Here is a 26,391-nt window from a genome sequence, read left to right on the forward strand (position 1 = left end):
CGTGGGTTCGAATCCCGCCTCAGACAGAGCCCATTGAAAGTACCAAGCAAGAACCAAGCAAACACAGTCAAGAGAGCATTACCAGCTGTCAGGATGGCAGAGCGGTCTAAGGCGTTGCGTTCAGGTCGCAGTCTCCCCAGCAGGCGTGGGTTCGAATCCCAACTCAGACAGAGCCCATTGAAAGTACAAAGCAAGAACAAAATAAACACAGTCAAGAGAGCATTACCAGGTGCCAGGATGGCAGAGCGGTCTAAGGCGTTGCGTTCAGGTCGCAGTCTCCCCAGGAGGCGTGGGTTCGAATCCCACCTCAGACAGAGCCCATTGAAAGTACCAAGCAAGGACAAAGCAAACACAGTCAAGAGAGCATTACCAGTTGCCAGGATGGCAGAGCGGTCTAACGCGTTGCGTTCAGGTCGCGGTCACGCCAGCAGGCGTGGGTTCGAATCCCGCCTCAGACAGAGCCCATTGAAAGTACAAAGCAAGAACAAAGCAAACACAGTAAAGAGAGCATTACCAGTTGCCAGGATGGCAGAGCGGTCTAAAGCGTTGCGTTCAGGTCGCAGTAACCCCAGGAGGCGTGGGTGCGAATCCCACCTCAGACAGAGCCCATTGAAAGTACCAAGCAAGAACAAAGCAAACACAGTCATGAGAGGATTACCAGGTGCCAGGATGGCAGAGTGGTCAAAGGCGCTGCGTTCAGGTCGCAGTCTCCCCAGGAGGCGTGGGTTCGAATCCCGACTCAGACAGAGCCCATTGAAAGTACCAAGCAAAAACAAAGCAAACACAGTCAAGAGAGCATTACCAGCTGCCAGGATGGCAGAGCGGTCTAAGGCGTTGCGTTCAGGTCGCAATCTCCCCAGGAGGCGTGGGTTCGAATCCCGCCTCAGAGAGAGCCCATTGAAAGTACCAAGCAAGAACAAAGCAAACACAGTCAAGAGAGCATTACCAGTTGCCAGGATGGCAGAGCGGTCTAAGGCGTTGCGTTCACGTCGCAGTCACCCCAGGTGGCGTGGGTTCGAATCCCGCCTCAGACAGAGCCCATTGAAAGTACCAAGCAAGAACAAAGCAAACACAGTCAAGAGAGCATTACCAGTAGCCAGGATTGCAGAGCGGTCTAAGGCGTTGCGTTCAGGTCGCAGTCACCCCAGCAGGCGTGGGTTCGAATCCCGCCTCAGACAGAGCCCATTGAAAGTACCAAGCAAGAACAAAATAAACACAGTCAAGAGAGCATTACCAGTTGCCAGGATGGAAGAGCGGTCTAAGGCGTTGCGTTCAGGTCGCAGTCTCCCCAGGAGGCGTGGGTTCGAATCCCGCCTCAGACAGAGCCCATTGAAAGTACCAAGCAAGAACAAAGCAAACACAGTAAAGAGAGCATTACCAGTTGCCAGGATGGCAGAGCGGTCTAAGGCGTTGCGTTCAGGTCGCAGTAACCCCAGGAGGCGTGGGTTCGAATCCCGCCTCAGACAGAGCCCATTGAAAGTACCAAGCAAAAACAAAGCAAACACAGTCAAGAGAGCATTACCAGCTGCCAGGATGGCAGAGCGGTCTAAAGCGTTGCGTTCAGGTCGCAGTAACCCCAGGAGGTGTGGGTTCGAATCCCGCCTCAGACAGAGCCCATTGAAAGTACCAAGAAAGAACAAAGCAAACACAGTCAAGAGAGCATTACCAGTTGCCAGGATGGCAGAGCGGTCTAAGGCGTTGCGTTCACGTCGCAGTCACCCCAGGTGGCGTGGGTTCGAATCCCGCCTCAGACAGAGCCCATTGAAAGTACCAAGCAAGAACAAAGCAAACACAGTCAAGAGAGCATTACCAGTTGCCAGGATGGCAGAGCGGTCTAAGGCGTTGCGTTCAGGTCGCAGTCTCCCCAGGAGGCGTGGGTTCGAATCCCGCCTCAGACAGAGCCCATTGAAAGTACCAAGCAAGAACCAAGCAAACACAGTCAAGAGAGCATTACCAGCTGTCAGGATGGCAGAGCGGTCTAAGGCGTTGCGTTCAGGTCGCAGTCTGCCCAGCAGGCGTGGGTTCGAATCCCAACTCAGACAGAGCCCATTGAAAGTACAAAGCAAGAACAAAATAAACACAGTCAAGAGAGCATTACCAGGTGCCAGGATGGCAGAGCGGTCTAAGGCGTTGCGTTCAGGTCGCAGTCTCCCCAGGAGGCGTGGGTTCGAATCCCACCTCAGACAGAGCCCATTGAAAGTACCAAGCAAGAACAAAGCAAACACAGTCAAGAGAGCATTACCAGTTGCCAGGATGGCAGAGCGGTCTAACGCGTTGCGTTCAGGTCGCGGTCACGCCAGCAGGCGTGGGTTCGAATCCCGACTCAGACAGAGCCCATTGAAAGTACCAAGCAAGAACAAAGCAAACACAGTAAAGAGAGCATTACCAGCTGCCAGGATGGCAGAGCGGTCTAAGGCGTTGCGTTCTGGTCGCAGTCTCCCCAGGAGGCGTGGGTTCGAATCCCGCCTCAGACAGAGCCCATTGAAGGTACCAAGCAAGAACAAAGCAAACACAGTCAAGAGAGCATTACCAGTTGCCAGGATGGCAGAGCGGTCTAAGGCGTTGCGTTCAGGTCGCAGTCTCCCCAGGAGGCGTGGGTTCGAATCCCGCCTCAGACAGAGCCCATTGAAAGTACCAAGCAAGAACCAAGCAAACACAGTCAAGAGAGCATTACCAGCTGCCAGGATGGCAGAGCGGTCTAAGGCGTTGCGTTCAGGTCGCAGTCTCCCCAGCAGGCGTGGGTTCGAATCCCACCTCAGACAGAGCCCATTGAAAGTACAAAGCAAGAACAAAATAAACACAGTCAAGAGAGCATTACCAGGTGCCAGGATGGCAGAGCGGTCTAAGGCGTTGCGTTCAGGTCGCAGTCTCCCCAGGAGGCGTGGGTTCGAATCCCACCTCAGACAGAGCCCATTGAAAGTACCAAGCAAGGACAAAGCAAACACAGTCAAGAGAGCATTACCAGTTGCCAGGATGGCAGAGCGGTCTAACGCGTTGCGTTCAGGTCGCGGTCACGCCAGCAGGCGTGGGTTCGAATCCCGCCTCAGACAGAGCCCATTGAAAGTACAAAGCAAGAACAAAATAAACACAGTCAAGAGAGCATTACCAGGTGCCAGGATGGCAGAGCGGTCTAAGGCGTTGCGTTCAGGTCGCAGTCTCCCCAGGAGGCGTGGGTTCGAATCCCACCTCAGACAGAGCCCATTGAAAGTACCAAGCAAGGACAAAGCAAACACAGTCAAGAGAGCATTACCAGTTGCCAGGATAGCAGAGCGGTCTAAGGCGTTGCGTTCAGGTCGCAGTCTCCCCGGGAGGCGTGGGTTCGAATCCCACCTCAGACAGAGCCCATTGAAAGTACCAAGCAAGAACAAAGCAAACACATTAAAGAGGGCATTACCAGCTGCCAGGATGGCAGAGCGGTCTAAGGCGTTGCGTTCAGGTCGCGGTCTCCCCAGGAGGCGTGGGTGCGAATCCCACCTCAGACAGAGCCCATTGAAAGTACCAAGCAAGAACAAAGCAAACACAGTCATGAGAGGATTACCAGGTGCCAGGATGGCAGAGTGGTCAAAGGCGCTGCGTTCAGGTCGCAGTCTCCCCAGGAGGCGTGGGTTCGAATCCCGACTCAGACAGAGCCCATTGAAAGTACCAAGCAAAAACAAAGCAAACACAGTCAAGAGAGCATTACCAGCTGCCAGGATGGCAGAGCGGTCTAAGGCGTTGCGTTCAGGTCGCAATCTCCCCAGGAGGCGTGGGTTCGAATCCCGCCTCAGAGAGAGCCCATTGAAAGTACCAAGCAAGAACAAAGCAAACACAGTCAAGAGAGCATTACCAGTTGCCAGGATGGCAGAGCGGTCTAAGGCGTTGCGTTCACGTCGCAGTCACCCCAGGTGGCGTGGGTTCGAATCCCGCCTCAGACAGAGCCCATTGAAAGTACCAAGCAAGAACAAAATAAACACAGTCAAGAGAGCATTACCAGTTGCCAGGATGGAAGAGCGGTCTAAGGCGTTGCGTTCAGGTCGCAGTCTCCCCAGGAGGCGTGGGTTCGAATCCCGCCTCAGACAGAGCCCATTGAAAGTACCAAGCAAGAACAAAGCAAACACAGTAAAGAGAGCATTACCAGTTGCCAGGATGGCAGAGCGGTCTAAGGCGTTGCGTTCAGGTCGCAGTAACCCCAGGAGGCGTGGGTTCGAATCCCGCCTCAGACAGAGCCCATTGAAAGTACCAAGCAAAAACAAAGCAAACACAGTCAAGAGAGCATTACCAGCTGCCAGGATGGCAGAGCGGTCTAAAGCGTTGCGTTCAGGTCGCAGTAACCCCAGGAGGTGTGGGTTCGAATCCCGCCTCAGACAGAGCCCATTGAAAGTACCAAGAAAGAACAAAGCAAACACAGTCAAGAGAGCATTACCAGTTGCCAGGATGGCAGAGCGGTCTAAGGCGTTGCGTTCACGTCGCAGTCACCCCAGGTGGCGTGGGTTCGAATCCCGCCTCAGACAGAGCCCATTGAAAGTACCAAGCAAGAACAAAGCAAACACAGTCAAGAGAGCATTACCAGTTGCCAGGATGGCAGAGCGGTCTAAGGCGTTGCGTTCAGGTCGCAGTCTCCCCAGGAGGCGTGGGTTCGAATCCCGCCTCAGACAGAGCCCATTGAAAGTACCAAGCAAGAACCAAGCAAACACAGTCAAGAGAGCATTACCAGCTGTCAGGATGGCAGAGCGGTCTAAGGCGTTGCGTTCAGGTCGCAGTCTCCCCAGCAGGCGTGGGTTCGAATCCCAACTCAGACAGAGCCCATTGAAAGTACAAAGCAAGAACAAAATAAACACAGTCAAGAGAGCATTACCAGGTGCCAGGATGGCAGAGCGGTCTAAGGCGTTGCGTTCAGGTCGCAGTCTCCCCAGGAGGCGTGGGTTCGAATCCCACCTCAGACAGAGCCCATTGAAAGTACCAAGCAAGGACAAAGCAAACACAGTCAAGAGAGCATTACCAGTTGCCAGGATGGCAGAGCGGTCTAACGCGTTGCGTTCAGGTCGCGGTCACGCCAGCAGGCGTGGGTTCGAATCCCGCCTCAGACAGAGCCCATTGAAAGTACAAAGCAAGAACAAAGCAAACACAGTAAAGAGAGCATTACCAGTTGCCAGGATGGCAGAGCGGTCTAAAGCGTTGCGTTCAGGTCGCAGTAACCCCAGGAGGCGTGGGTGCGAATCCCACCTCAGACAGAGCCCATTGAAAGTACCAAGCAAGAACAAAGCAAACACAGTCATGAGAGGATTACCAGGTGCCAGGATGGCAGAGTGGTCAAAGGCGCTGCGTTCAGGTCGCAGTCTCCCCAGGAGGCGTGGGTTCGAATCCCGACTCAGACAGAGCCCATTGAAAGTACCAAGCAAAAACAAAGCAAACACAGTCAAGAGAGCATTACCAGCTGCCAGGATGGCAGAGCGGTCTAAGGCGTTGCGTTCAGGTCGCAATCTCCCCAGGAGGCGTGGGTTCGAATCCCGCCTCAGAGAGAGCCCATTGAAAGTACCAAGCAAGAACAAAGCAAACACAGTCAAGAGAGCATTACCAGTTGCCAGGATGGCAGAGCGGTCTAAGGCGTTGCGTTCACGTCGCAGTCACCCCAGGTGGCGTGGGTTCGAATCCCGCCTCAGACAGAGCCCATTGAAAGTACCAAGCAAGAACAAAGCAAACACAGTCAAGAGAGCATTACCAGTAGCCAGGATTGCAGAGCGGTCTAAGGCGTTGCGTTCAGGTCGCAGTCACCCCAGCAGGCGTGGGTTCGAATCCCGCCTCAGACAGAGCCCATTGAAAGTACCAAGCAAGAACAAAATAAACACAGTCAAGAGAGCATTACCAGTTGCCAGGATGGAAGAGCGGTCTAAGGCGTTGCGTTCAGGTCGCAGTCTCCCCAGGAGGCGTGGGTTCGAATCCCGCCTCAGACAGAGCCCATTGAAAGTACCAAGCAAGAACAAAGCAAACACAGTAAAGAGAGCATTACCAGTTGCCAGGATGGCAGAGCGGTCTAAGGCGTTGCGTTCAGGTCGCAGTAACCCCAGGAGGCGTGGGTTCGAATCCCGCCTCAGACAGAGCCCATTGAAAGTACCAAGCAAAAACAAAGCAAACACAGTCAAGAGAGCATTACCAGCTGCCAGGATGGCAGAGCGGTCTAAAGCGTTGCGTTCAGGTCGCAGTAACCCCAGGAGGTGTGGGTTCGAATCCCGCCTCAGACAGAGCCCATTGAAAGTACCAAGAAAGAACAAAGCAAACACAGTCAAGAGAGCATTACCAGTTGCCAGGATGGCAGAGCGGTCTAAGGCGTTGCGTTCACGTCGCAGTCACCCCAGGTGGCGTGGGTTCGAATCCCGCCTCAGACAGAGCCCATTGAAAGTACCAAGCAAGAACAAAGCAAACACAGTCAAGAGAGCATTACCAGTTGCCAGGATGGCAGAGCGGTCTAAGGCGTTGCGTTCAGGTCGCAGTCTCCCCAGGAGGCGTGGGTTCGAATCCCGCCTCAGACAGAGCCCATTGAAAGTACCAAGCAAGAACCAAGCAAACACAGTCAAGAGAGCATTACCAGCTGTCAGGATGGCAGAGCGGTCTAAGGCGTTGCGTTCAGGTCGCAGTCTGCCCAGCAGGCGTGGGTTCGAATCCCAACTCAGACAGAGCCCATTGAAAGTACAAAGCAAGAACAAAATAAACACAGTCAAGAGAGCATTACCAGGTGCCAGGATGGCAGAGCGGTCTAAGGCGTTGCGTTCAGGTCGCAGTCTCCCCAGGAGGCGTGGGTTCGAATCCCACCTCAGACAGAGCCCATTGAAAGTACCAAGCAAGAACAAAGCAAACACAGTCAAGAGAGCATTACCAGTTGCCAGGATGGCAGAGCGGTCTAACGCGTTGCGTTCAGGTCGCGGTCACGCCAGCAGGCGTGGGTTCGAATCCCGACTCAGACAGAGCCCATTGAAAGTACCAAGCAAGAACAAAGCAAACACAGTCAAGAGAGCATTACCAGTTGCCAGGATGGCAGAGCGGTCTAAGGCGTTGCGTTCAGGTCGCAGTCTCCCCAGGAGGCGTGGGTTCGAATCCCGCCTCAGACAGAGCCCATTGAAAGTACCAAGCAAGAACCAAGCAAACACAGTCAAGAGAGCATTACCAGCTGTCAGGATGGCAGAGCGGTCTAAGGCGTTGCGTTCAGGTCGCAGTCTCCCCAGGAGGCGTGGGTTCGAATCCCGACTCAGACAGAGCCCATTGAAAGTACCAAGCAAAAACAAAGCAAACACAGTCAAGAGAGCATTACCAGCTGCCAGGATGGCAGAGCGGTCTAAGGCGTTGCGTTCAGGTCGCAATCTCCCCAGGAGGCGTGGGTTCGAATCCCGCCTCAGAGAGAGCCCATTGAAAGTACCAAGCAAGAACAAAGCAAACACAGTCAAGAGAGCATTACCAGTTGCCAGGATGGCAGAGCGGTCTAAGGCGTTGCGTTCACGTCGCAGTCACCCCAGGTGGCGTGGGTTCGAATCCCGCCTCAGACAGAGCCCATTGAAAGTACCAAGCAAGAACAAAGCAAACACAGTCAAGAGAGCATTACCAGTAGCCAGGATTGCAGAGCGGTCTAAGGCGTTGCGTTCAGGTCGCAGTCACCCCAGCAGGCGTGGGTTCGAATCCCGCCTCAGACAGAGCCCATTGAAAGTACCAAGCAAGAACAAAATAAACACAGTCAAGAGAGCATTACCAGTTGCCAGGATGGAAGAGCGGTCTAAGGCGTTGCGTTCAGGTCGCAGTCTCCCCAGGAGGCGTGGGTTCGAATCCCGCCTCAGACAGAGCCCATTGAAAGTACAAAGCAAGAACAAAGCAAACACAGTAAAGAGAGCATTACCAGTTGCCAGGATGGAAGAGCGGTCTAAGGCGTTGCGTTCAGGTCGTAGTCTCCCCAGGAGGCGTGGGTTCGAATCCCGCCTCAGACAGAGCCCATTGAAAGTACCAAGCAAGAACAAAGCAAACACAGTAAAGAGAGCATTACCAGTTGCCAGGATTGCAGAGCGGTCTAAGGCGTTGCGTTCAGGTCGCAGTAACCCCAGGAGGCGTGGGTGCGAATCCCACCTCAGACAGAGCCCATTGAAAGTACCAAGCAAGAACAAAGCAAACACAGTCATGAGAGGATGACCAGGTGCCAGGATGGCAGAGTGGTCAAAGGCGCTGCGTTCAGGTCGCAGTCTCCCCAGGAGGCGTGGGTTCGAATCCCGACTCAGACAGAGCCCATTGAAAGTACCAAGCAAGAACAAAATAAACACAGTCAAGAGAGCATTACCAGTTGCCAGGATGGAAGAGCGGTCTAAGGCGTTGCGTTCAGGTCGTAGTCTCCCCAGGAGGCGTGGGTTCGAATCCCGCCTCAGACAGAGCCCATTGAAAGTACCAAGCAAGAACAAAGCAAACACAGTAAAGAGAGCATTACCAGTTGCCAGGATGGCAGAGCGGTCTAAGGCGTTGCGTTCAGGTCGCAGTCACCCCAGCAGGCGTGGGTTCGAATCCCGCCTCAGACAGAGCCCATTGAAAGTACCAAGCAAGAACAAAATAAACACAGTCAAGAGAGCATTACCAGTTGCCAGGATGGAAGAGCGGTCTAAGGCGTTGCGTTCAGGTCGCAGTAACCCCAGGAGGCGTGGGTTCGAATCACGCCTCAGAAAGAGCCCATTGAAAGTACCAAGCAAGAACAAAGCAAACACAGTCATGAGAGGATTACCAGGTGCCAGGATGGCAGAGTGGTCAAACGCGCTGCGTTCAGGTCGCAGTCTCCCCAGGAGGCGTGGGTTCGAATCCCGACTCAGACAGAGCCCATTGAAAGTACCAAGCAAGAACAAAATAAACACAGTCAAGAGAGCATTACCAGTTGCCAGGATGGCAGAGCGGTCTAAAGCGTTGCGTTCAGGTCGCAGTAACCCCAGGAAGCGTGGGTGCGAATCCCACCTCAGACAGAGCCCATTGAAAGTACCAAGCAAGAACAAAGCAAACACAGTCATGAGAGGATTACCAGGTGCCAGGATGGCAGAGTGGTCAAACGCGCTGCGTTCAGGTCGCAGTCTCCCCAGGAGGCGTGGGTTCGAATCCCGACTCAGACAGAGCCCATTGAAAGTACCAAGCAAAAACAAAGCAAACACAGTCAAGAGAGCATTACCAGCTGCCAGGATGGCAGAGCGGTCTAAGGCGTTGCGTTCAGGTCGCAGTCTCCCCAGGAGGCGTGGGTTCGAATCCCGCCTCAGACAGAGCCCATTGAAAGTACCAAGCAAGAACAAAGCAAACACAGTCAAGAGAGCATTACCAGTTGCCAGGATGGCAGAGCGGTCTAAGGCGTTGCGTTCACGTCGCAGTCACCCCAGGTGGCGTGGGTTCGAATCCCGCCTCAGACAGAGCCCATTGAAAGTACCAAGCAAGAACAAAGCAAACACAGTCAAGAGAGCATTACCAGTTGCCAGGATGGCAGAGCGGTCTAAGGCGTTGCGTTCAGGTCGCAGTCTCCCCAGGAGGCGTGGGTTCGAATCCCGCCTCAGACAGAGCCCATTGAAAGTACCAAGCAAGAACCAAGCAAACACAGTCAAGAGAGCATTACCAGCTGTCAGGATGGCAGAGCGGTCTAAGGCGTTGCGTTCAGGTCGCAGTCTCCCCAGGAGGCGTGGGTTCGAATCCCGCCTCAGACAGAGCCCATTGAAAGTACCAAGCAAGAACAAAGCAAACACAGTCAAGAGAGCATTACCAGTTGCCAGGATGGCAGAGCGGTCTAAGGCGTTGCGTTCACGTCGCAGTCACCCCAGGTGGCGTGGGTTCGAATCCCGCCTCAGACAGAGCCCATTGAAAGTACCAAGCAAGAACAAAGCAAACACAGTCAAGAGAGCATTACCAGTAGCCAGGATTGCAGAGAGGTCTAAGGCGTTGCGTTCACGTCGCAGTCACCCCAGCAGGCGTGGGTTCGAATCCCGCCTCAGACAGAGCCCATTGAAAGTACCAAGCAAGAACAAAATAAACACAGTCAAGAGAGCATTACCAGTTGCCAGGATGGCAGAGCGGTCTAAGGCGTTGCGTTCAGGTCGCAGTCTCCCCAGCAGGCGTGGGTTCGAATCCCACCTCAGACAGAGCCCATTGAAAGTACAAAGCAAGAACAAAATAAACATAGTCAAGAGAGCATTACCAGGTGCCAGGATGGCAGAGCGGTCTAAGGCGTTGCGTTCAGGTCGCAGTCTCCCCAGGAGGCGTGGGTTCGAATCCCACCTCAGACAGAGCCCATTGAAAGTACCAAGCAAGAACAAAGCAAACACAGTCAAGAGAGCATTACCAGTTGCCAGGATGGCAGAGCGGTCTAACGCGTTGCGTTCAGGTCGCGGTCACGCCAGCAGGCGTGGGTTCGAATCCCGCCTCAGACAGAGCCCATTGAAAGTACAAAGCAAACACAGTAAAGAGAGCATTACCAGTTGCCAGGATGGCAGAGCGGTCTAAAGCGTTGCGTTCAGGTCGCAGTAACCCCAGGAGGCGTGGGTGCGAATCCCACCTCAGACAGAGCCCATTGAAAGTACCAAGCAAGAACAAAGCAAACACAGTCATGAGAGGATGACCAGGTGCCAGGATGGCAGAGTGGTCAAAGGCGCTGCGTTCAGGTCGCAGTCTCCCCAGGAGGCGTGGGTTCGAATCCCGACTCAGACAGAGCCCATTGAAAGTACCAAGCAAAAACAAAGCAAACACAGTCAAGAGAGCATTACCAGCTGCCAGGATGGCAGAGCGGTCTAAGGCGTTGCGTTCAGGTCGCAGTCTCCCCAGGAGGCGTGGGTTCGAATCCCGCCTCAGACAGAGCCCATTGAAAGTACCAAGCAAGAACAAAGCAAACACAGTCAAGAGAGCATTACCAGTAGCCAGGATTGCAGAGCGGTCTAAGGCGTTGCGTTCAGGTCGCAGTCACCCCAGCAGGCGTGGGTTCGAATCCCGCCTCAGACAGAGCCCATTGAAAGTACCAAGCAAGAACAAAATAAACACAGTCAAGAGAGCATTACCAGTTGCCAGGATGGAAGAGCGGTCTAAGGCGTTGCGTTCAGGTCGCAGTCTCCCCAGGAGGCGTGGGTTCGAATCCCGCCTCAGACAGAGCCCATTGAAAGTACCAAGCAAGAACAAAGCAAACACAGTAAAGAGAGCATTACCAGTTGCCAGGATGGCAGAGCGGTCTAAGGCGTTGCGTTCAGGTCGCAGTAACCCCAGGAGGCGTGGGTTCGAATCCCGCCTCAGACAGAGCCCATTGAAAGTACCAAGCGAAAACAAAGCAAACACAGTCAAGAGAGCATTACCAGCTGCCAGGATGGCAGAGCGGTCTAAAGCGTTGCGTTCAGGTCGCAGTAACCCCAGGAGGTGTGGGTTCGAATCCCGCCTCAGACAGAGCCCATTGAAAGTACCAAGCAAGAACAAAGCAAACACAGTCAAGAGAGCATTACCAGTTGCCAGGATGGCAGAGCGGTCTAAGGCGTTGCGTTCACGTCGCAGTCACCCCAGGTGGCGTGGGTTCGAATCCCGCCTCAGACAGAGCCCATTGAAAGTACCAAGCAAGAACAAAGCAAACACAGTCAAGAGAGCATTACCAGTAGCCAGGATTGCAGAGCGGTCTAAGGCGTTGCGTACAGGTCGCAGTCACCCCAGCAGGCGTGGGTTCGAATCCCGCCTCAGACAGAGCCCATTGAAAGTACCAAGCAAGAACAAAATAAACACAGTCAAGAGAGCATTACCAGTTGCCAGGATGGAAGAGCGGTCTAAGGCGTTGCGTTCAGGTCGTAGTCTCCCCAGGAGGCGTGGGTTCGAATCCCGCCTCAGACAGAGCCCATTGAAAGTACCAAGCAAGAACAAAGCAAACACAGTAAAGAGAGCATTACCAGTTGCCAGGATGGCAGAGCGGTCTAAGGCGTTGCGTTCAGGTCGCAGTCACCCCAGCAGGCGTGGGTTCGAATCCCGCCTCAGACAGAGCCCATTGAAAGTACCAAGCAAGAACAAAATAAACACAGTCAAGAGAGCATTACCAGTTGCCAGGATGGAAGAGCGGTCTAAGGCGTTGCGTTCAGGTCGCAGTAACCCCAGGAGGCGTGGGTTCGAATCACGCCTCAGAAAGAGCCCATTGAAAGTACCAAGCAAGAACAAAGCAAACACAGTCAAGAGAGCATTACCAGGTGCCAGGATGGTAGAGCGGTCTAAGGCGTTGCGTTCAGGTCGCAGTCTCCCCAGGAGGCGTGGGTTCGAATCACGCCTCAGACAGAGCCCATTGAAAGTACCAAGCAAGAACAAAGCAAACACAGTAAAGAGAGCATTACCAGTTGCCAGGATGGCAGAGCGGTCTAAAGCGTTGCGTTCAGGTCGCAGTAACCCCAGGAAGCGTGGGTGCGAATCCCACCTCAGACAGAGCCCATTGAAAGTACCAAGCAAGAACAAAGCAAACACAGTCATGAGAGGATTACCAGGTGCCAGGATGGCAGAGTGGTCAAACGCGCTGCGTTCAGGTCGCAGTCTCCCCAGGAGGCGTGGGTTCGAATCCCGACTCAGACAGAGCCCATTGAAAGTACCAAGCAAAAACAAAGCAAACACAGTCAAGAGAGCATTACCAGCTGCCAGGATGGCAGAGCGGTCTAAGGCGTTGCGTTCAGGTCGCAGTCTCCCCAGGAGGCGTGGGTTCGAATCCCGCCTCAGACAGAGCCCATTGAAAGTACCAAGCAAGAACAAAGCAAACACAGTCAAGAGAGCATTACCAGTTGCCAGGATGGCAGAGCGGTCTAAGGCGTTGCGTTCACGTCGCAGTCACCCCAGGTGGCGTGGGTTCGAATCCCGCCTCAGACAGAGCCCATTGAAAGTACCAAGCAAGAACAAAGCAAACACAGTCAAGAGAGCATTACCAGTAGCCAGGATTGCAGAGAGGTCTAAGGCGTTGCGTTCACGTCGCAGTCACCCCAGCAGGCGTGGGTTCGAATCCCGCCTCAGACAGAGCCCATTGAAAGTACCAAGCAAGAACAAAATAAACACAGTCAAGAGAGCATTACCAGTTGCCAGGATGGCAGAGCGGTCTAAGGCGTTGCGTTCAGGTCGCAGTCTCCCCAGCAGGCGTGGGTTCGAATCCCACCTCAGACAGAGCCCATTGAAAGTACAAAGCAAGAACAAAATCAACATAGTCAAGAGAGCATTACCAGGTGCCAGGATGGCAGAGCGGTCTAAGGCGTTGCGTTCAGGTCGCAGTCTCCCCAGGAGGCGTGGGTTCGAATCCCACCTCAGACAGAGCCCATTGAAAGTACCAAGCAAGAACAAAGCAAACACAGTCAAGAGAGCATTACCAGTTGCCAGGATGGCAGAGCGGTCTAACGCGTTGCGTTCAGGTCGCGGTCACGCCAGCAGGCGTGGGTTCGAATCCCGCCTCAGACAGAGCCCATTGAAAGTACAAAGCAAACACAGTAAAGAGAGCATTACCAGTTGCCAGGATGGCAGAGCGGTCTAAAGCGTTGCGTTCAGGTCGCAGTAACCCCAGGAGGCGTGGGTGCGAATCCCACCTCAGACAGAGCCCATTGAAAGTACCAAGCAAGAACAAAGCAAACACAGTCATGAGAGGATGACCAGGTGCCAGGATGGCAGAGCGGTCTAAGGCGTTGCGTTCAGGTCGCAGTCTCCCCAGGAGGCGTGGGTTCGAATCCCACCTCAGACAGAGCCCATTGAAAGTACCAAGCAAGAACAAAGCAAACACAGTCAAGAGAGCATTACCAGTTGCCAGGATGGCAGAGCGGTCTAACGCGTTGCGTTCAGGTCGCGGTCACGCCAGCAGGCGTGGGTTCGAATCCCACCTCAGACAGAGCCCATTGAAAGTACAAAGCAAGAACAAAGCAAACACAGTAAAGAGAGCATTACCAGTTGCCAGGATGGCAGAGCGGTCTAAAGCGTTGCGTTCAGGTCGCAGTAACCCCAGGAGGCGTGGGTGCGAATCCCACCTCAGACAGAGCCCATTGAAAGTACCAAGCAAGAACAAAGCAAACACAGTCATGAGAGGATTACCAGGTGCCAGGATGGCAGAGTGGTCAAAGGCGCTGCGTTCAGGTCGCAGTCTCCCCAGGAGGCGTGGGTTCGAATCCCGACTCAGACAGAGCCCATTGAAAGTACCAAGCAAAAACAAAGCAAACACAGTCAAGAGAGCATTACCAGCTGCCAGGATGGCAGAGCGGTCTAAGGCGTTGCGTTCAGGTCGCAATCTCCCCAGGAGGCGTGGGTTCGAATCCCGCCTCAGAGAGAGCCCATTGAAAGTACCAAGCAAGAACAAAGCAAACACAGTCAAGAGAGCATTACCAGTTGCCAGGATGGCAGAGCGGTCTAAGGCGTTGCGTTCACGTCGCAGTCACCCCAGGTGGCGTGGGTTCGAATCCCGCCTCAGACAGAGCCCATTGAAAGTACCAAGCAAGAACAAAGCAAACACAGTCAAGAGAGCATTACCAGTAGCCAGGATTGCAGAGCGGTCTAAGGCGTTGCGTTCAGGTCGCAGTCACCCCAGCAGGCGTGGGTTCGAATCCCGCCTCAGACAGAGCCCATTGAAAGTACCAAGCAAGAACAAAATAAACACAGTCAAGAGAGCATTACCAGTTGCCAGGATGGAAGAGCGGTCTAAGGCGTTGCGTTCAGGTCGCAGTCTCCCCAGGAGGCGTGGGTTCGAATCCCGCCTCAGACAGAGCCCATTGAAAGTACCAAGCAAGAACAAAATAAACACAGTCAAGAGAGCATTACCAGTTGCCAGGATGGAAGAGCGGTCTAAGGCGTTGCGTTCAGGTCGCAGTCTCCCCAGGAGGCGTGGGTTCGAATCCCGCCTCAGACAGAGCCCATTGAAAGTACCAAGCAAGAACAAAGCAAACACAGTAAAGAGAGCATTACCAGTTGCCAGGATGGCAGAGCGGTCTAAGGCGTTGCGTTCAGGTCGCAGTAACCCCAGGAGGCGTGGGTTCGAATCCCACCTCAGACAGAGCCCATTGAAAGTACCAAGCAAGAACAAAGCAAACACAGTCAAGAGAGCATTACCAGTTGCCAGGATGGCAGAGCGGTCTAACGCGTTGCGTTCAGGTCGCGGTCACGCCAGCAGGCGTGGGTTCGAATCCCGCCTCAGACAGAGCCCATTGAAAGTACAAAGCAAACACAGTAAAGAGAGCATTACCAGTTGCCAGGATGGCAGAGCGGTCTAACGCGTTGCGTTCAGGTCGCGGTCACGCCAGCAGGCGTGGGTTCGAATCCCGCCTCAGACAGAGCCCATTGAAAGTACAAAGCAAACACAGTAAAGAGAGCATTACCAGTTGCCAGGATGGCAGAGCGGTCTAAGGCGTTGCGTTCAGGTCGCAGTAGGGTTCGAATCCCGCCTCAGACAGAGCCCATTGAAAGTACCAAGCAAGAACAAAGCAAACACAGTCAAGAGAGCATTACCAGTAGCCAGGATTGCAGAGAGGTCTAAGGCGTTGCGTTCACGTCGCAGTCACCCCAGCAGGCGTGGGTTCGAATCCCGCCTCAGACAGAGCCCATTGAAAGTACCAAGCAAGAACAAAATAAACACAGTCAAGAGAGCATTACCAGTTGCCAGGATGGCAGAGCGGTCTAAGGCGTTGCGTTCAGGTCGCAGTCTCCCCAGCAGGCGTGGGTTCGAATCCCACCTCAGACAGAGCCCATTGAAAGTACAAAGCAAGAACAAAATAAACATAGTCAAGAGAGCATTACCAGGTGCCAGGATGGCAGAGCGGTCTAAGGCGTTGCGTTCAGGTCGCAGTCTCCCCAGGAGGCGTGGGTTCGAATCCCACCTCAGACAGAGCCCATTGAAAGTACCAAGCAAGAACAAAGCAAACACAGTCAAGAGAGCATTACCAGTTGCCAGGATGGCAGAGCGGTCTAACGCGTTGCGTTCAGGTCGCGGTCACGCCAGCAGGCGTGGGTTCGAATCCCGCCTCAGACAGAGCCCATTGAAAGTACAAAGCAAACACAGTAAAGAGAGCATTACCAGTTGCCAGGATGGCAGAGCGGTCTAAAGCGTTGCGTTCAGGTCGCAGTAACCCCAGGAGGCGTGGGTGCGAATCCCACCTCAGACAGAGCCCATTGAAAGTACCAAGCAAGAACAAAGCAAACACAGTCATAAGAGGATGACCAGGTGCCAGGATGGCAGAGTGGTCAAAGGCGCTGCGTTCAGGTCGCAGTCTCCCCAGGAGGCGTGGGTTCGAATCCCGACTCAGACAGAGCCCATTGAAAGTACCAAGCAAAAACAAAGCAAACACAGTCAAGAGAGCATTACCAGCTGCCAGGATGGCAGAGCGGTCTAAGGCGTTGCGTTCAGGTCGCAGTCTCCCCAGGAGGCGTGGGTTCGAATCCCGCCTCAGACAGAGCCCATTGAAAGTACCAAGCAAGAACAAAGCAAACACAGTCAAGAGAGCATTACCAGTAGCCAGGATTGCAGAGCGGTCTAAGGCGTTGCGTTCAGGTCGCAGTCACCCCAGCAGGCGTGGGTTCGAATCCCGCCTCAGACAGAGCCCATTGAAAGTACCAAGCAAGAACAAAATAAACACAGTCAAGAGAGCATTACCAGTTGCCAGGATGGAAGAGCGGTCTAAGGCGTTGCGTTCAGGTCGCAGTCTCCCCAGGAGGCGTGGGTTCGAATCCCGCCTCAGACAGAGCCCATTGAAAGTACCAAGCAAGAACAAAATAAACACAGTCAAGAGAGCATTACCAGTTGCCAGGATGGAAGAGCGGTCTAAGGCGTTGCGTTCAGGTCGTAGTCTCCCCAGGAGGCGTGGGTTCGAATCCCGCCTCAGACAGAGCCCATTGAAAGTACCAAGCAAGAACAAAATAAACACAGTCAAGAGAGCATTACCAGTTGCCAGGATGGAAGAGCGGTCTAAGGCGTTGCGTTCAGGTCGCAGTAACCCCAGGAGGCGTGGGTTCGAATCACGCCTCAGAAAGAGCCCATTGAAAGTACCAAGCAAGAACAAAGCAAACACAGTCAAGAGAGCATTACCAGGTGCCAGGATGGTAGAGCGGTCTAAGGCGTTGCGTTCAGGTCGCAGTCTCCCCAGGAGGCGTGGGTTCGAATCACGCCTCAGACAGAGCCCATTGAAAGTACCAAGCAAGAACAAAGCAAACACAGTAAAGAGAGCATTACCAGTTGCCAGGATGGCAGAGCGGTCTAAAGCGTTGCGTTCAGGTCGCAGTAACCCCAGGAAGCGTGGGTGCGAATCCCACCTCAGACAGAGCCCATTGAAAGTACCAAGCAAGAACAAAGCAAACACAGTCATGAGAGGATTACCAGGTGCCAGGATGGCAGAGTGGTCAAACGCGCTGCGTTCAGGTCGCAGTCTCCCCAGGAGGCGTGGGTTCGAATCCCGACTCAGACAGAGCCCATTGAAAGTACCAAGCAAAAACAAAGCAAACACAGTCAAGAGAGCATTACCAGCTGCCAGGATGGCAGAGCGGTCTAAGGCGTTGCGTTCAGGTCGCAGTCTCCCCAGGAGGCGTGGGTTCGAATCCCGCCTCAGACAGAGCCCATTGAAAGTACCAAGCAAGAACAAAGCAAACACAGTCAAGAGAGCATTACCAGTTGCCAGGATGGCAGAGCGGTCTAAGGCGTTGCGTTCACGTCGCAGTCACCCCAGGTGGCGTGGGTTCGAATCCCGCCTCAGACAGAGCCCATTGAAAGTACCAAGCAAGAACAAAGCAAACACAGTCAAGAGAGCATTACCAGTAGCCAGGATTGCAGAGAGGTCTAAGGCGTTGCGTTCACGTCGCAGTCACCCCAGCAGGCGTGGGTTCGAATCCCGCCTCAGACAGAGCCCATTGAAAGTACCAAGCAAGAACAAAATAAACACAGTCAAGAGAGCATTACCAGTTGCCAGGATGGCAGAGCGGTCTAAGGCGTTGCGTTCAGGTCGCAGTCTCCCCAGCAGGCGTGGGTTCGAATCCCACCTCAGACAGAGCCCATTGAAAGTACAAAGCAAGAACAAAATAAACATAGTCAAGAGAGCATTACCAGGTGCCAGGATGGAAGAGCGGTCTAAGGCGTTGCGTTCAGGTCGCAGTAACCCCAGGAGGCGTGGGTTCGAATCACGCCTCAGAAAGAGCCCATTGAAAGTACCAAGCAAGAACAAAGCAAACACAGTCAAGAGAGCATTACCAGGTGCCAGGATGGTAGAGCGGTCTAAGGCGTTGCGTTCAGGTCGCAGTCTCCCCAGGAGGCGTGGGTTCGAATCACGCCTCAGACAGAGCCCATTGAAAGTACCAAGCAAGAACAAAGCAAACACAGTAAAGAGAGCATTACCAGTTGCCAGGATGGCAGAGCGGTCTAAAGCGTTGCGTTCAGGTCGCAGTAACCCCAGGAAGCGTGGGTGCGAATCCCACCTCAGACAGAGCCCATTGAAAGTACCAAGCAAGAACAAAGCAAACACAGTCATGAGAGGATTACCAGGTGCCAGGATGGCAGAGTGGTCAAACGCGCTGCGTTCAGGTCGCAGTCTCCCCAGGAGGCGTGGGTTCGAATCCCGACTCAGACAGAGCCCATTGAAAGTACCAAGCAAAAACAAAGCAAACACAGTCAAGAGAGCATTACCAGCTGCCAGGATGGCAGAGCGGTCTAAGGCGTTGCGTTCAGGTCGCAGTCTCCCCAGGAGGCGTGGGTTCGAATCCCGCCTCAGACAGAGCCCATTGAAAGTACCAAGCAAGAACAAAGCAAACACAGTCAAGAGAGCATTACCAGTTGCCAGGATGGCAGAGCGGTCTAAGGCGTTGCGTTCACGTCGCAGTCACCCCAGGTGGCGTGGGTTTGAATCCCGCCTCAGACAGAGCCCATTGAAAGTACCAAGCAAGAACAAAGCAAACACAGTCAAGAGAGCATTACCAGTAGCCAGGATTGCAGAGAGGTCTAAGGCGTTGCGTTCACGTCGCAGTCACCCCAGCAGGCGTGGGTTCGAATTCCGCCTCAGACAGAGCCCATTGAAAGTACCAAGCAAGAACAAAATAAACACAGTCAAGAGAGCATTACCAGTTGCCAGGATGGCAGAGCGGTCTAAGGCGTTGCGTTCAGGTCGCAGTCTCCCCAGCAGGCGTGGGTTCGAATCCCACCTCAGACAGAGCCCATTGAAAGTACAAAGCAAGAACAAAATAAACATAGTCAAGAGAGCATTACCAGGTGCCAGGATGGCAGAGCGGTCTAAGGCGTTGCGTTCAGGTCGCAGTCTCCCCAGGAGGCGTGGGTTCGAATCCCACCTCAGACAGAGCCCATTGAAAGTACCAAGCAAGAACAAAGCAAACACAGTCAAGAGAGCATTACCAGTTGCCAGGATGGCAGAGCGGTCTAACGCGTTGCGTTCAGGTCGCGGTCACGCCAGCAGGCGTGGGTTCGAATCCCGCCTCAGACAGAGCCCATTGAAAGTACAAAGCAAACACAGTAAAGAGAGCATTACCAGTTGCCAGGATGGCAGAGCGGTCTAAAGCGTTGCGTTCAGGTCGCAGTAACCCCAGGAGGCGTGGGTGCGAATCCCACCTCAGACAGAGCCCATTGAAAGTACCAAGCAAGAACAAAGCAAACACAGTCATGAGAGGATGACCAGGTGCCAGGATGGCAGAGCGGTCTAAGGCGTTGCGTTCAGGTCGCAGTCTCCCCAGGAGGCGTGGGTTCGAATCCCACCTCAGACAGAGCCCATTGAAAGTACCAAGCAAGAACAAAGCAAACACAGTCAAGAGAGCATTACCAGTTGCCAGGATGGCAGAGCGGTCTAACGCGTTGCGTTCAGGTCGCGGTCACGCCAGCAGGCGTGGGTTCGAATCCCGCCTCAGACAGAGCCCATTGAAAGTACAAAGCAAGAACAAAGCAAACACAGTAAAGAGAGCATTACCAGTTGCCAGGATGGCAGAGCGGTCTAAAGCGTTGCGTTCAGGTCGCAGTAACCCCAGGAGGCGTGGGTGCGAATCCCACCTCAGACAGAGCCCATTGAAAGTACCAAGCAAGAACAAAGCAAACACAGTCATGAGAGGATTACCAGGTGCCAGGATGGCAGAGTGGTCAAAGGCGCTGCGTTCAGGTCGCAGTCTCCCCAGGAGGCGTGGGTTCGAATCCCGACTCAGACAGAGCCCATTGAAAGTACCAAGCAAAAACAAAGCAAACACAGTCAAGAGAGCATTACCAGCTGCCAGGATGGCAGAGCGGTCTAAGGCGTTGCGTTCAGGTCGCAATCTCCCCAGGAGGCGTGGGTTCGAATCCCGCCTCAGAGAGAGCCCATTGAAAGTACCAAGCAAGAACAAAGCAAACACAGTCAAGAGAGCATTACCAGTTGCCAGGATGGCAGAGCGGTCTAAGGCGTTGCGTTCACGTCGCAGTCACCCCAGGTGGCGTGGGTTCGAATCCCGCCTCAGACAGAGCCCATTGAAAGTACCAAGCAAGAACAAAGCAAACACAGTCAAGAGAGCATTACCAGTAGCCAGGATTGCAGAGCGGTCTAAGGCGTTGCGTTCAGGTCGCAGTCACCCCAGCAGGCGTGGGTTCGAATCCCGCCTCAGACAGAGCCCATTGAAAGTACCAAGCAAGAACAAAATAAACACAGTCAAGAGAGCATTACCAGTTGCCAGGATGGAAGAGCGGTCTAAGGCGTTGCGTTCAGGTCGCAGTCTCCCCAGGAGGCGTGGGTTCGAATCCCGCCTCAGACAGAGCCCATTGAAAGTACCAAGCAAGAACAAAGCAAACACAGTAAAGAGAGCATTACCAGTTGCCATGATGGCAGAGCGGTCTAAGGCGTTGCGTTCAGGTCGCAGTAGGGTTCGAATCCCGCCTCAGACAGAGCCCATTGAAAGTACCAAGCAAGAACAAAGCAAACACAGTCAAGAGAGCATTACCAGTAGCCAGGATTGCAGAGAGGTCTAAGGCGTTGCGTTCACGTCGCAGTCACCCCAGCAGGCGTGGGTTCGAATCCCGCCTCAGACAGAGCCCATTGAAAGTACCAAGCAAGAACAAAATAAACACAGTCAAGAGAGCATTACCAGTTGCCAGGATGGCAGAGCGGTCTAAGGCGTTGCGTTCAGGTCGCAGTCTCCCCAGCAGGCGTGGGTTCGAATCCCACCTCAGACAGAGCCCATTGAAAGTACAAAGCAAGAACAAAATAAACATAGTCAAGAGAGCATTACCAGGTGCCAGGATGGCAGAGCGGTCTAAGGCGTTGCGTTCAGGTCGCAGTCTCCCCAGGAGGCGTGGGTTCGAATCCCACCTCAGACAGAGCCCATTGAAAGTACCAAGCAAGAACAAAGCAAACACAGTCAAGAGAGCATTACCAGTTGCCAGGATGGCAGAGCGGTCTAACGCGTTGCGTTCAGGTCGCGGTCACGCCAGCAGGCGTGGGTTCGAATCCCGCCTCAGACAGAGCCCATTGAAAGTACAAAGCAAACACAGTAAAGAGAGCATTACCAGTTGCCAGGATGGCAGAGCGGTCTAAAGCGTTGCGTTCAGGTCGCAGTAACCCCAGGAGGCGTGGGTGCGAATCCCACCTCAGACAGAGCCCATTGAAAGTACCAAGCAAGAACAAAGCAAACACAGTCATGAGAGGATGACCAGGTGCCAGGATGGCAGAGTGGTCAAAGGCGCTGCGTTCAGGTCGCAGTCTCCCCAGGAGGCGTGGGTTCGAATCCCGACTCAGACAGAGCCCATTGAAAGTACCAAGCAAAAACAAAGCAAACACAGTCAAGAGAGCATTACCAGCTGCCAGGATGGCAGAGCGGTCTAAGGCGTTGCGTTCAGGTCGCAGTCTCCCCAGGAGGCGTGGGTTCGAATCCCGCCTCAGACAGAGCCCATTGAAAGTACCAAGCAAGAACAAAGCAAACACAGTCAAGAGAGCATTACCAGTAGCCAGGATTGCAGAGCGGTCTAAGGCGTTGCGTTCAGGTCGCAGTCACCCCAGCAGGCGTGGGTTCGAATCCCGCCTCAGACAGAGCCCATTGAAAGTACCAAGCAAGAACAAAATAAACACAGTCAAGAGAGCATTACCAGTTGCCAGGATGGAAGAGCGGTCTAAGGCGTTGCGTTCAGGTCGCAGTCTCCCCAGGAGGCGTGGGTTCGAATCCCGCCTCAGACAGAGCCCATTGAAAGTACCAAGCAAGAACAAAGCAAACACAGTAAAGAGAGCATTACCAGTTGCCAGGATGGCAGAGCGGTCTAAGGCGTTGCGTTCAGGTCGCAGTAACCCCAGGAGGCGTGGGTTCGAATCCCGCCTCAGACAGAGCCCATTGAAAGTACCAAGCAAAAACAAAGCAAACACAGTCAAGAGAGCATTACCAGCTGCCAGGATGGCAGAGCGGTCTAAAGCGTTGCGTTCAGGTCGCAGTAACCCCAGGAGGTGTGGGTTCGAATCCCGCCTCAGACAGAGCCCATTGAAAGTACCAAGCAAGAACAAAGCAAACACAGTCATGAGAGGATTACCAGGTGCCAGGATGGCAGAGTGGTCAAAGGCGCTGCGTTCAGGTCGCAGTCTCCCCAGGAGGCGTGGGTTCGAATCCCGACTCAGACAGAGCCCATTGAAAGTACCAAGCAAAAACAAAGCAAACACAGTCAAGAGAGCATTACCAGCTGCCAGGATGGCAGAGCGGTCTAAGGCGTTGCGTTCAGGTCGCAATCTCCCCAGGAGGCGTGGGTTCGAATCCCGCCTCAGAGAGAGCCCATTGAAAGTACCAAGCAAGAACAAAGCAAACACAGTCAAGAGAGCATTACCAGTTGCCAGGATGGCAGAGCGGTCTAAGGCGTTGCGTTCACGTCGCAGTCACCCCAGGTGGCGTGGGTTCGAATCCCGCCTCAGACAGAGCCCATTGAAAGTACCAAGCAAGAACAAAGCAAACACAGTCAAGAGAGCATTACCAGTAGCCAGGATTGCAGAGCGGTCTAAGGCGTTGCGTTCAGGTCGCAGTCACCCCAGCAGGCGTGGGTTCGAATCCCGCCTCAGACAGAGCCCATTGAAAGTACCAAGCAAGAACAAAATAAACACAGTCAAGAGAGCATTACCAGTTGCCAGGATGGAAGAGCGGTCTAAGGCGTTGCGTTCAGGTCGCAGTCTCCCCAGGAGGCGTGGGTTCGAATCCCGCCTCAGACAGAGCCCATTGAAAGTACCAAGCAAGAACAAAGCAAACACAGTAAAGAGAGCATTACCAGTTGCCAGGATGGCAGAGCGGTCTAAGGCGTTGCGTTCAGGTCGCAGTAGGGTTCGAATCCCGCCTCAGACAGAGCCCATTGAAAGTACCAAGCAAGAACAAAGCAAACACAGTCAAGAGAGCATTACCAGTAGCCAGGATTGCAGAGAGGTCTAAGGCGTTGCGTTCACGTCGCAGTCACCCCAGCAGGCGTGGGTTCGAATCCCGCCTCAGACAGAGCCCATTGAAAGTACCAAGCAAGAACAAAATAAACACAGTCAAGAGAGCATTACCAGTTGCCAGGATGGCAGAGCGGTCTAAGGCGTTGCGTTCAGGTCGCAGTCTCCCCAGCAGGCGTGGGTTCGAATCCCACCTCAGACAGAGCCCATTGAAAGTACAAAGCAAGAACAAAATAAACATAGTCAAGAGAGCATTACCAGGTGCCAGGATGGCAGAGCGGTCTAAGGCGTTGCGTTCAGGTCGCAGTCTCCCCAGGAGGCGTGGGTTCGAATCCCACCTCAGACAGAGCCCATTGAAAGTACCAAGCAAGAACAAAGCAAACACAGTCAAGAGAGCATTACCAGTTGCCAGGATGGCAGAGCGGTCTAACGCGTTGCGTTCAGGTCGCGGTCACGCCAGCAGGCGTGGGTTCGAATCCCGCCTCAGACAGAGCCCATTGAAAGTACAAAGCAAACACAGTAAAGAGAGCATTACCAGTTGCCAGGATGGCAGAGCGGTCTAAAGCGTTGCGTTCAGGTCGCAGTAACCCCAGGAGGCGTGGGTGCGAATCCCACCTCAGACAGAGCCCATTGAAAGTACCAAGCAAGAACAAAGCAAACACAGTCATGAGAGGATGACCAGGTGCCAGGATGGCAGAGTGGTCAAAGGCGCTGCGTTCAGGTCGCAGTCTCCCCAGGAGGCGTGGGTTCGAATCCCGACTCAGACAGAGCCCATTGAAAGTACCAAGCAAAAACAAAGCAAACACAGTCAAGAGAGCATTACCAGCTGCCAGGATGGCAGAGCGGTCTAAGGCGTTGCGTTCAGGTCGCAGTCTCCCCAGGAGGCGTGGGTTCGAATCCCGCCTCAGACAGAGCCCATTGAAAGTACCAAGCAAGAACAAAGCAAACACAGTCAAGAGAGCATTACCAGTAGCCAGGATTGCAGAGCGGTCTAAGGCGTTGCGTTCAGGTCGCAGTCACCCCAGCAGGCGTGGGTTCGAATCCCGCCTCAGACAGAGCCCATTGAAAGTACCAAGCAAGAACAAAATAAACACAGTCAAGAGAGCATTACCAGTTGCCAGGATGGAAGAGCGGTCTAAGGCGTTGCGTTCAGGTCGCAGTCTCCCCAGGAGGCGTGGGTTCGAATCCCGCCTCAGACAGAGCCCATTGAAAGTACCAAGCAAGAACAAAGCAAACACAGTAAAGAGAGCATTACCAGTTGCCAGGATGGCAGAGCGGTCTAAGGCGTTGCGTTCAGGTCGCAGTAACCCCAGGAGGCGTGGGTTCGAATCCCGCCTCAGACAGAGCCCATTGAAAGTACCAAGCAAAAACAAAGCAAACACAGTCAAGAGAGCATTACCAGCTGCCAGGATGGCAGAGCGGTCTAAAGCGTTGCGTTCAGGTCGCAGTAACCCCAGGAGGTGTGGGTTCGAATCCCGCCTCAGACAGAGCCCATTGAAAGTACCAAGCAAGAACAAAGCAAACACAGTCAAGAGAGCATTACCAGTTGCCAGGATGGCAGAGCGGTCTAAGGCGTTGCGTTCACGTCGCAGTCACCCCAGGTGGCGTGGGTTTGAATCCCGCCTCAGACAGAGCCCATTGAAAGTACCAAGCAAGAACAAAGCAAACACAGTCAAGAGAGCATTACCAGTAGCCAGGATTGCAGAGCGGTCTAAGGCGTTGCGTTCAGGTCGCAGTCACCCCAGCAGGCGTGGGTTCGAATCCCGCCTCAGACAGAGCCCATTGAAAGTACCAAGCAAGAACAAAATAAACACAGTCAAGAGAGCATTACCAGTTGCCAGGATGGAAGAGCGGTCTAAGGCGTTGCGTTCAGGTCGTAGTCTCCCCAGGAGGCGTGGGTTCGAATCCCGCCTCAGACAGAGCCCATTGAAAGTACCAAGCAAGAACAAAGCAAACACAGTCAAGAGAGCATTACCAGTTGCCAGGATGGCAGAGCGGTCTAACGCGTTGCGTTCAGGTCGCGGTCACGCCAGCAGGCGTGGGTTCGAATCCCGCCTCAGACAGAGCCCATTGAAAGTACAAAGCAAGAACAAAGCAAACACAGTAAAGAGAGCATTACCAGTTGCCAGGATGGCAGAGCGGTCTAAAGCGTTGCGTTCAGGTCGCAGTAACCCCAGGAGGCGTGGGTGCGAATCCCACCTCAGACAGAGCCCATTGAAAGTACCAAGCAAGAACAAAGCAAACACAGTCATGAGAGGATTACCAGGTGCCAGGATGGCAGAGTGGTCAAAGGCGCTGCGTTCAGGTCGCAGTCTCCCCAGGAGGCGTGGGTTCGAATCCCGACTCAGACAGAGCCCATTGAAAGTACCAAGCAAAAACAAAGCAAACACAGTCAAGAGAGCATTACCAGCTGCCAGGATGGCAGAGCGGTCTAAGGCGTTGCGTTCAGGTCGCAATCTCCCCAGGAGGCGTGGGTTCGAATCCCGCCTCAGAGAGAGCCCATTGAAAGTACCAAGCAAGAACAAAGCAAACACAGTCAAGAGAGCATTACCAGTTGCCAGGATGGCAGAGCGGTCTAAGGCGTTGCGTTCACGTCGCAGTCACCCCAGGTGGCGTGGGTTCGAATCCCGCCTCAGACAGAGCCCATTGAAAGTACCAAGCAAGAACAAAGCAAACACAGTCAAGAGAGCATTACCAGTAGCCAGGATTGCAGAGCGGTCTAAGGCGTTGCGTTCAGGTCGCAGTCACCCCAGCAGGCGTGGGTTCGAATCCCGCCTCAGACAGAGCCCATTGAAAGTACCAAGCAAGAACAAAATAAACACAGTCAAGAGAGCATTACCAGTTGCCAGGATGGAAGAGCGGTCTAAGGCGTTGCGTTCAGGTCGCAGTCTCCCCAGGAGGCGTGGGTTCGAATCCCGCCTCAGACAGAGCCCATTGAAAGTACCAAGCAAGAACAAAGCAAACACAGTAAAGAGAGCATTACCAGTTGCCATGATGGCAGAGCGGTCTAAGGCGTTGCGTTCAGGTCGCAGTAGGGTTCGAATCCCGCCTCAGACAGAGCCCATTGAAA

Source organism: Idiotropiscis lumnitzeri, unplaced genomic scaffold (assembly GCF_059441095.1).
Source record: "Idiotropiscis lumnitzeri isolate Australia: NSW breed Sydney's pygmy pipehorse unplaced genomic scaffold, RoL_Ilum_1.0 HiC_scaffold_29, whole genome shotgun sequence".
In the NCBI taxonomy this organism is placed as follows: domain Eukaryota; kingdom Metazoa; phylum Chordata; class Actinopteri; order Syngnathiformes; family Syngnathidae; genus Idiotropiscis; species Idiotropiscis lumnitzeri.